The sequence below is a fragment of the Lathyrus oleraceus genome, chromosome 3 (genome assembly GCF_024323335.1).
Source record: "Lathyrus oleraceus cultivar Zhongwan6 chromosome 3, CAAS_Psat_ZW6_1.0, whole genome shotgun sequence".
Lineage (NCBI taxonomy): Eukaryota > Viridiplantae > Streptophyta > Magnoliopsida > Fabales > Fabaceae > Lathyrus > Lathyrus oleraceus.
In genome coordinates, this window is record NC_066581.1 from 295,389,390 (window position 1) to 295,398,868 (window position 9,479).

A 9,479-nucleotide genomic window follows, 5' to 3' on the forward strand; every position below is an offset into this window, starting at 1 on the left:
CATACATTTTCGCAACAATTAGCTAGACATTAAAAAAAATTAGGTGTTTTAAAAAAATTAATATAGACTCATCAAAGGTTTTAAGTGTGTGTGTTATTTTTTCTTAGTAATTCGAGAAATACCCTTGTGCATTTACAAGACTCTGTCACACACGACCATGCGGACTTTCACACTTCTTCTCTTTTACAACTCTGAAGCTTTACACCTTAGAATCATTATGTTTTACTTTAGCATCACACAAGAACTTTGAATCTTTAGCTTGATGAAGCTTGAGATGTCTTCAAGTTGTTTACCATCATCAAAGAGTTAAGAGACCAGACCATTAAAGAACCATGAAATATAAGTCTTCACTTCAACATCGTTGAATGACAATGTTGACTTCAAAAAGATGACTTGATCTTCTAGGCAATTGACCAAGAGCATATTCAAAAGGATAACTTGGTTAAATATCTTGATACTTAGAGCATATTCGACCGTGTAAGCTATCTTTAAGAGATAAGAACTTCACTAGATATTGATGGATATTAGATGTTATCATCACCGACAAAACAAAATAGTTGATTGCTACTTTGATATCAACAAACTTCACCATTTCGAATCACCTTAACAGAACTTAAATGCACATAGATCCACGTGTCATGGAGTTTGACTAAGAAATCTATCGACACACTTGAAGATAACTCAAGGGAAAAGATTAATCATCTTCTATGATAATAATTCCTTAATCAAGCTATGAAAAAAATTCAATTATGCATGGAAGAAACAAAGATATAAATTTCCACTTTCTAATTGACCTTGCTAAGGAAGGAGTGATTGAATTAAAACACTACAAGTCTCTAAAATCAATTGAATGATATCCTCACAAAATTATTAAAGTTTGAGTCCTTTATTAAATTAAAGGAGGGCTTATAAGAAGTCATTGAACTAAAGCATTGCAACTCTCAAATTCAATTAGCAGCTGATATCCTCACAAAACCATCAAATATCCACTTTTACTTGATTTCTTGTAATAGATATGAAAGTATAGGAGAATTTGTTGTATAACTTTGTTGTTTGACAATTTTGAATAAGTTTCACATTACTTGAAATGCAAGTAATTTCTATAATAGTTGTTTTATTATATATAAACCCATTGTGGTAATGAAATAAATCAAAGTTACCATTATATCCAACATGTATAACCAACTCTAACAAGTTACTAATTAACTTCTATATTCTATTAACTAAAAAATTTAAACCACTTTTATGAATTCAGTTTAACTAATTAAACTCATTAATTATTTAAGTAATCTAAATTTATTGTGGTACAATAGAGTTTAATGTATTAATATAATATAATTAATTATATTTTTGCACTGCCCCTATTCTCACTATCTAAAATATAAATTATTTTGTGGTTACATTATTAGCAATATGATGGTAAGACACAAACACGTAGGAGAAAGGTTGAGAAAAGTGACGGAAGTAAGTTGTGGACAGAGTTAGATTTTATAAAAAGTTGCAATATCAGCCGACGAGAATATCCATTATTAAGACAATAAAGAAGCTCAAATTAGAGAAGAAAATGAGTAATAATAAAACCAAAACATTTTTTTGGATATAAAATGTGACACTCATACAATATTCCAATGTCTTTTCAATCCATTTTTTGTTTTATCCTTCGTTTTTTCTTTCTTTATCTCATTAAAAGCAAAACAACACTAGATTTGGTGTGTTTTATTTTCAAATCACGTGAACAAAATATTTAAATTTAAATAGTATTTTGATACAAGTATTTTTTATTTTTGCCACTGTATTTTTTTTCTGTGAAATAATTTTTAAATGTTAAAATCTTTTTATTTTTAGTTCCTAAAATTTAAATCCATAAGAGAAAAATCTGCAGAAAATATATAAATTTTAATTTAAAATTAAAATTAATAAAATTCAATATTTAAAGTTTTTATCTAAAAAAATAAAAACACGCAAATTTATCGAAAAACAAAAAATTATTTAAGCCAAATATTTAATATGAATTATTAATAGGGTGTATTTATACTTTGTGAACAAAAATATCCAATATTAAGTATTAGACATCTTTGTTTAAATATACTCCCCCATATTGTTGTTATAAAAAAAATTGAATTTAAAAAAAATATTTATTCATATTAATGCATAAATATGAATAAATACTAGAATTAAAAATTGAACACGAAGCAACAAATTACATTTATTTAATTTATTTAACACATAAGGTACCTCACCTAGGGCTGGACAAACACCCGCAACCCGACCCAACCCGCAAAAACCGAAAGAAAAAAAAGGAATTGGGCGGGTTTAGACGGTCCAACGGGTTCACCGGGTGATGAAACCGGGTTCAGTCGGATTTAAATGGGCGGGTCCGGGTGGTAAAGACTGAACCGCAGGTACCCTGACCCGCCCAAATCACACAGATGCTAAACAATAGTTGGATTTTGTACTTGGGTTACTACTCCCTCAACCCTCTTCTCTCTCATTCACTATCGTTCAGTATTTCTCTCACCACAACTTGAAGAAACCCTAGCAGCTCCTCTCCACTCACCGCTCATCGTCATTCATCACCACCACAACTCCACCCAAAAGAACATCGGCCCACCACCATTAACTCCACCTCGGCGAACACCACCACCACCACTCTCATCTCTTTTTTTCACTGACTTTCACGACGAGCAACAACATTTGAACTTGTGGTCTGATCTTCTTTCTTCTATTGTTTGACTTTCGGTTGCAAGGTTTGTGAATTTTATTCAATTTCAGGGTTTTTTACTTTTAGGTTTTTCTATTTAGGTTTTATCTACTACTGTTTTACTTTCAAATTTCAAATAATCTATGGTGATTCTATTTTCTTTTTGTCTACAAGGTAAAGATTAAGGTTATTTGGACAAATGGTTATTTCAACAAAAGTAAATGGTTATTTGTGACACTGATGTGTTTATTTGGGTATATGGAGCATGGAAACAGTAGCAGTCAAAGAACTCAAAGAATCATAGAGCAAGATCCACTAAATTGTAAGTGTATTCAACTTGTTTTATATTGTGTTTGAAATTTATAAGTTGTCCTAAAAACCATGTACTTATCTCATTGATGGCAACAATATGTATTACCTAATGATGTTATTGATGTTTGATTTGGATAGATGGATCAACGTCAAAGTAGCATGGAAAGAGTCTTAGAGTAAGAGCAATGAAATTGTAAGTGTATTTGACTTCGTATCTTTGAAATGTATGCTAATTGGGACTGTATGTGTTGTATGCATATGAATTTTGACTTCATCTTCACCTCTTCACTCACCCAGATCTCTCTTTTTGTCTCTGGAACAATACATAATTGGTTTTCCAATTACTGCTGCAAAGGTTTTTTATTTCATTTCCTTCATGTTTTCTTGTTTTAGATTCTCATTCTGTAGTTCCTTGGTTTGTGTTTGTCTTTTTCCTTCATAGTTTCTCAATGCTGTCAACCGCGACAAGCCGTAAAGATGAATAAACAATATCTTGAAAATTTGGCGTTAAAGATCAATGTTAAGGTTCAAGTTATTCCGTAAATGTTCACTTGTTTTGCTGCTTGATTTTATTTCTTCGAAGTTTTAAACATGTTAATCTTGACTGTATGTAGTCTGGAGGCCGTAACACGGTGTTGAATGATGCCTTTGAGAAAAGAATTCCTCTAGTAACTGATATGCCAACAATAATATTTGGTGTTGATGTAACACATCCTCAACCGGGAGAAGACTTGAGTCCCTCTATAGCTGCAGTAAGCTTTGTGTTTCTTCATAATTTATGTGTAAGTTTTTTTTTTATGAAATCATATTTCAATATCACTCTGTTTGCTTGTTGTACATTGTAAGGTGGTGGCATCAATGGACTGGCCTTGGGTCACAAGATACAGAGGAATTGTTTCTGCCCAGGTTCACCGCGAGGAGATAATTCAAGATCTCTTTAAAGTAATAGAGGATCCTCAGAAGGGAAAGCGGCCTGCTGGAATGATAAGGTAATGTTGTTAGATTTGTGGATTCCTCATGATGAGACATAGCTGATTTTCTTTTAATTTTCAGGGAGTTGCTTGTGGCCTTCTTTAAATCTACTGTGTAAGCCAAAGAGGATTATATTTTACAGGTTGGAGTTGGTTTTTTCTAAATGATACATATTGATGTATAGGGCTGGACAAACACCCGCAACCCGACCCAACCCGCAAAAACCGAAAGAAAAAAAAGGAATTGGGCGGGTTCAGACGGTCCAACGGGTTCACCGGGTGATGAAACCGGGTTCAGTCGGATTTAAATGGGCGGGTCCGGGTGGTAAAGACTGAACCGCAGGTACCCTGACCCGCCCAAATCACACAGATGCTAAACAATAGTTGGATTTTGTACTTGGGTTACTACTCCCTCAACCCTCTTCTCTCTCATTCACTATCGTTCAGTATTTCTCTCACCACAACTTGAAGAAACCCTAGAAGCTCCTCTCCACTCACCGCTCATCGTCATTCATCACCACCACAACTCCACCCAAAAGAACATCGGCCCACCACCATTAACTCCACCTCGGCGAACACCACCACCACCACTCTCATCTCTTTTTTTCACTGACTTTCACGACGAGCAATAACATTTGAACTTGTGGTCTGATCTTCTTTCTTCTATTGTTTGACTTTCGGTTGCAAGGTTTGTGAATTTTATTCAATTTCAGAGTTTTTTACTTTTAGGTTTTTCTATTTAGGTTTTATCTACTACTGTTTTACTTTCAAATTTCAAATAATCTATGGTGATTCTATTTTCTTTTTGTCTACAAGGTAAAGATTAAGGTTATTTAGACAAATGGTTATTTCAACAAAAGTAAATGGTTATTTGTGACACTGATGTGTTTATTTGGGTATATGGAGCATGGAAACAGTAGCAGTCAAAGAACTCAAAGAATCATAGAGCAAGATCCACTAAATTGTAAGTGTATTCAACTTGTTTTATATTGTGTTTGAAATTTATAAGTTGTCCTAAAAACCATGTACTTATCTCATTGATGGCAACAATATGTATTACCTAATGATGTTATTGATGTTTGATTTGGATAGATGGATCAACGTCAAAGTAGCATGGAAAGAGTCTTAGAGTAAGAGCAATGAAATTGTAAGTGTATTTGACTTCGTATCTTTGAAATGTATGCTAATTGGGACTGTATGTGTTGTATGCATATGAATTTTGACTTCATCTTCACCTCTTCACTCACCCAGATCTCTCTTTTTGTCTCTGGAACAATACATAATTGGTTTTCCAATTATTGCTGCAAAGGTTTTTTATTTCATTTCCTTCATGTTTTCTTGTTTTAGATTCTCATTCTGTAGTTCCTTGGTTTGTGTTTGTCTTTTTCCTTCATAGTTTCTCAATGCTGTCAACCGCGACAAGCCGTAAAGATGAATAAACAATATCTTGAAAATTTGGCGTTAAAGATCAATGTTAAGGTTCAAGTTATTCCGTAAATGTTCACTTGTTTTGCTGCTTGATTTTATTTCTTCGAAGTTTTAAACATGTTAATCTTGACTGTATGTAGTCTGGAGGCCGTAACACGGTGTTGAATGATGCCTTTGAGAAAAGAATTCCTCTAGTAACTGATATGCCAACAATAATATTTGGTGTTGATGTAACACATCCTCAACCGGGAGAAGACTTGAGTCCCTCTATAGCTGCAGTAAGCTTTGTGTTTCTTCATAATTTATGTGTAAGTTTTTTTTTATGAAATCATATTTCAATATCACTCTGTTTGCTTGTTGTACATTGTAAGGTGGTGGCATCAATGGACTGGCCTTGGGTCACAAGATACAGAGGAATTGTTTCTGCCCAGGTTCACCGCGAGGAGATAATTCAAGATCTCTTTAAAGTAATAGAGGATCCTCAGAAGGGAAAGCGGCCTGCTGGAATGATAAGGTAATGTTGTTAGATTTGTGGATTCCTCATGATGAGACATAGCTGATTTTCTTTTAATTTTCAGGGAGTTGCTTGTGGCCTTCTTTAAATCTACTATGTAAGCCAAAGAGGATTATATTTTACAGGTTGGAGTTGGTTTTTTCTAAATGATACATATTGATGTATATGTATATATTTTAACTTAATTTAATTTTATATATGATTTATTCTTCATTGTTAATTTCTGCTTATCAGAGATGGGGTAAGTGAGGGCCAGTTCAGTCAGGTTTTGCTTTACGAGATGGATGCAATTCGGAAGGTATGACATGGCTAACTTTACTCAATATTTGAATACTGCTGCTGTACACGGTGAACACAGAAACACTATTTTTTGTTGCATCAACTTTGCAGTCCTGTATTGTAGGCAGAATTTAGGACTTCTCAAAGTTGATTCTTGTTGCTTTGTCGTAAATATACACCACTAAAATGCTGGTTTATCATTTTTTTATTTTATTTAAGATTTAAGAAGTTTTGACATGAGCTTATGTTCAAATCATATGAAAAATCATTATGAAAATAACAATAATTATCTTCCATTTGTTTTGCAGATCCAATGCCTTACTTTTCATATTGAATTTAGAACTTCTCAAAGTTGATTCTTGTTGCTTTGTCGTAAATATGACAGTTTTGTGTTATTTGCATTTGGACGTGTTCTTTTTGCAGGGGACTAGTTGACCAACGCATTATCATGTGCTGTATGATGAAAATAAATTCACTGCAGACCAATGTCGAAGTAGCATGGAAAGAGTCTTAGAGCAAGAGCAATGTAGTTGTAAGTGTATTCGACTTCGTGTCTTTGAGATGTATGCTAATTGGGACTATATGTGTTGTATGCATATGAATTTGGGTTGAATTGGGGCTGTTTTTAACTGAATTTGAAATTGTTTTCAAACTGATTTAAAGCTAACTAGTAGTGTATGAGATTGTTTGAAATGTATGTTAATTGAGTCTGTTTGTATGTCCTGTATGCATATGAATTGGGGTTGTTTTAAACTGATTATTAAAGTGTAGATGAACAAGTCATTAGATTGGATTAAGTTGTAGGATTTGAATACAATTATTGAAATTATTACTGGTATGCTCATGCTGATGATCATTTTTTATGCCATGAATATGTTGTATACTTAATCCCATTTTTTAATCTCATTTCTTAGTCTGCATATTCTCTGATTTTATAAAGGTTTTATTGATTTCATTAATAAAGGTTTTATTGATTTCATTCCCAGTTGTTGATACTCTTCACTAAAATGCTGGTTTATCATTTTTTATTTTATTTAAGATTTAAGAAGTTTTGCATGAGCTTATGTTCAAATCATATGAAAAGTCATTATGAAAATAACAATAATTATCTTCCATTTGTTTTGCAGATCCAATGCCTTACTTTAGAATTCAATAAAATTAAGAGCAATTGATGCATAAATATCAGGTGCTTAATTGTGTTATGTTGATATGTTTGGTGTGATTATCATAATATTCTTGTATGATTTAGTGTCTTATTTATACCTTGATTAAATATAATCATATGACTATATGTTTGTTGATTCTGTTTTAAAATATATGATTCTACAATTTTATGTTTTTTGAATGCTTAACATGTTCTAAATTGTGATGTTCTTTACTGTTATAGAGCTATGTTAATTAAACAATAGTATGTTGTTTTTATCAGTTCTATGGATACTCTGATGGGAATCAATATTAATCTGTATCCTCCTATGTGATAGACAATCATTCCTAAACCTCGCATTGATAGAAACTTCATAGCATATTAGTCTTTTCTATGCCATTTTTTCTTTCTGTAGTAATATTTGGTTATTTAATGTATATGAATGATAACTATTGTTGATTTAATTATAATTAATATTAATTGTATTATTTAATGATATTTATTGTTTGATTTAAACATGATTGCATGATAATATTCTTGTTAATTCTAATTTAAAACATGAATAAATGCTATGTTTTCTTTTCTGTATGTCTAAATAAGATTTATTATATGATATGCTTGACTCATTGTATTGTTTTTAATTTGTTATATTTTTATTGTTGAATTTTGAAAACATTAGAACAATAATAAAAGTAGAATGTTATTTTAATGTGCAATTTATGTTTGATCTCATTCTCTTCAAATATTTATTTATTTATTATTGTTTCAGATTGAAGAGAGGCAACCTCTAATATCAAATTTGAAGGTCTTCATTCAAAATTTATAAAATTGTTAGCAAGTCAATATTTGACTTTAATTTATGTGATTTATTTTTTATTTGTATTGGTCAATTAATGTTGAAAATTTGTATGATTTAAAATGATATGTATATTTTTTTAGATTTAGGTCAATTTATTAAATTTATAATTTAAATTGTGACAAAAAATAGAAATATGCAATTTAATTGTATCAGTGAGAATATAATTTTTTTTATCAAGCAGGGAAAACAAAGTGTATAAGTTGATAAAAAAAAGTGAGATATTCTATAAGTCTAATAACCCGAATAAACCGTCCGCAACAACCCGCAACCCGTTTGAACCCAAACCGTAAAAACCGAGGTTAGAATTGGGCGAAAATGGGCCTACTTATGTCAACCGCGATTTGGATTGGGTGACACTTTTGGGCCCGAATCCGCCCAACTCGACCCGTTGTCCACCCCTAACCTCACCTATCTAAAACAAAATGACATTTAGTTAATAGAAATGAATAACTTAAAAAAATGATTAAAGAATGTAGTATTTAGTTAAAGTAAAAATTAGTTAGAATAATGACGAGAGAGGAAAGAAGTAAAAAAAAAAAAAGGATATTATATGTATCTTGTATGAGTGAATCGAAACGTAGTGTGACTAAATGCCAAGGGACTGTATAGAGCAGAAAAGGACATTGTGTTTATTAAATGCAAAAAAGAAAAAAATGCATTAAAAAACAATGAAAAGTTAAACAATAACTGTAGAACAGCATAAAGTGTATGATGACAAGATGGTGTGTTTTCGAGTTCTCATTGGTCTATAGCGTACTCACTTGTACGGATAAGTTTCATATATGCAAAATTTTCCCTATTTTTACTCTTTTCTGTCCCACTTGTCCCACACACTTGTAATTCTAGCCCCACACTCTCATCTTTCTTCTTTTTTTCTCTTTTGAATCAAATCAATGCATTTCATTTGCGTTTTCAATCTCTCTCTCTTTCTCTAGCTACTACTATCACTCATCTAATATCCTCAAAATATCTTCCATTTTACTATTTTAAGATCATACTAATTTTAATGAGGATAAACATATGGATTTTAAATTAAGATAATATATTTTTTATTTTTATTTATAAAATCATATAAGAAAAAATTATGATACTTTCATGTTTGGTTGGCTAAGGATATTTCATTTAGTAAAAAAGATAAATGGAAGGTGTTTGTAAGTATTCTAGTAAAAGTAATTGAGCTCCCTTTTAAGTAAAGAAATATTTTAGGGGTCCCATATTTTGGATTTTACCAAAACAAGAAAAAAGAAGAGGTTTTGAAAATTGTATAAACC

General features: G+C 31.5%; 1 long non-coding RNA gene across 16 annotated transcripts; it reads left to right on the forward strand.

Moving 5' to 3' along the window:
- The first annotated feature begins 2,250 nt into the window (after window positions 1-2,250).
- On the forward strand, window positions 2,251-8,357 carry LOC127127180 (uncharacterized). Of its 16 annotated transcripts, none has more exons than XR_007805273.1 (12): window positions 2,251-2,747; window positions 2,876-3,023; window positions 3,152-3,206; window positions 3,311-3,368; window positions 3,456-3,538; window positions 5,553-5,690; window positions 5,784-5,926; window positions 5,991-6,051; window positions 6,161-6,224; window positions 6,629-6,737; window positions 7,333-7,391; window positions 8,119-8,357. It is a non-coding gene; the product is annotated as an uncharacterized LOC127127180 (long non-coding RNA). The 16 variants fall into 16 exon arrangements; XR_007805267.1 differs by lacking the exon at window positions 3,456-3,538 and adding an exon at window positions 5,381-5,463; XR_007805263.1 differs by lacking the exons at window positions 3,311-3,368; window positions 5,553-5,690; window positions 5,784-5,926 and adding exons at window positions 3,628-3,765; window positions 3,860-4,002.
- The last annotated feature ends 1,122 nt before the right edge of the window (window positions 8,358-9,479 follow it).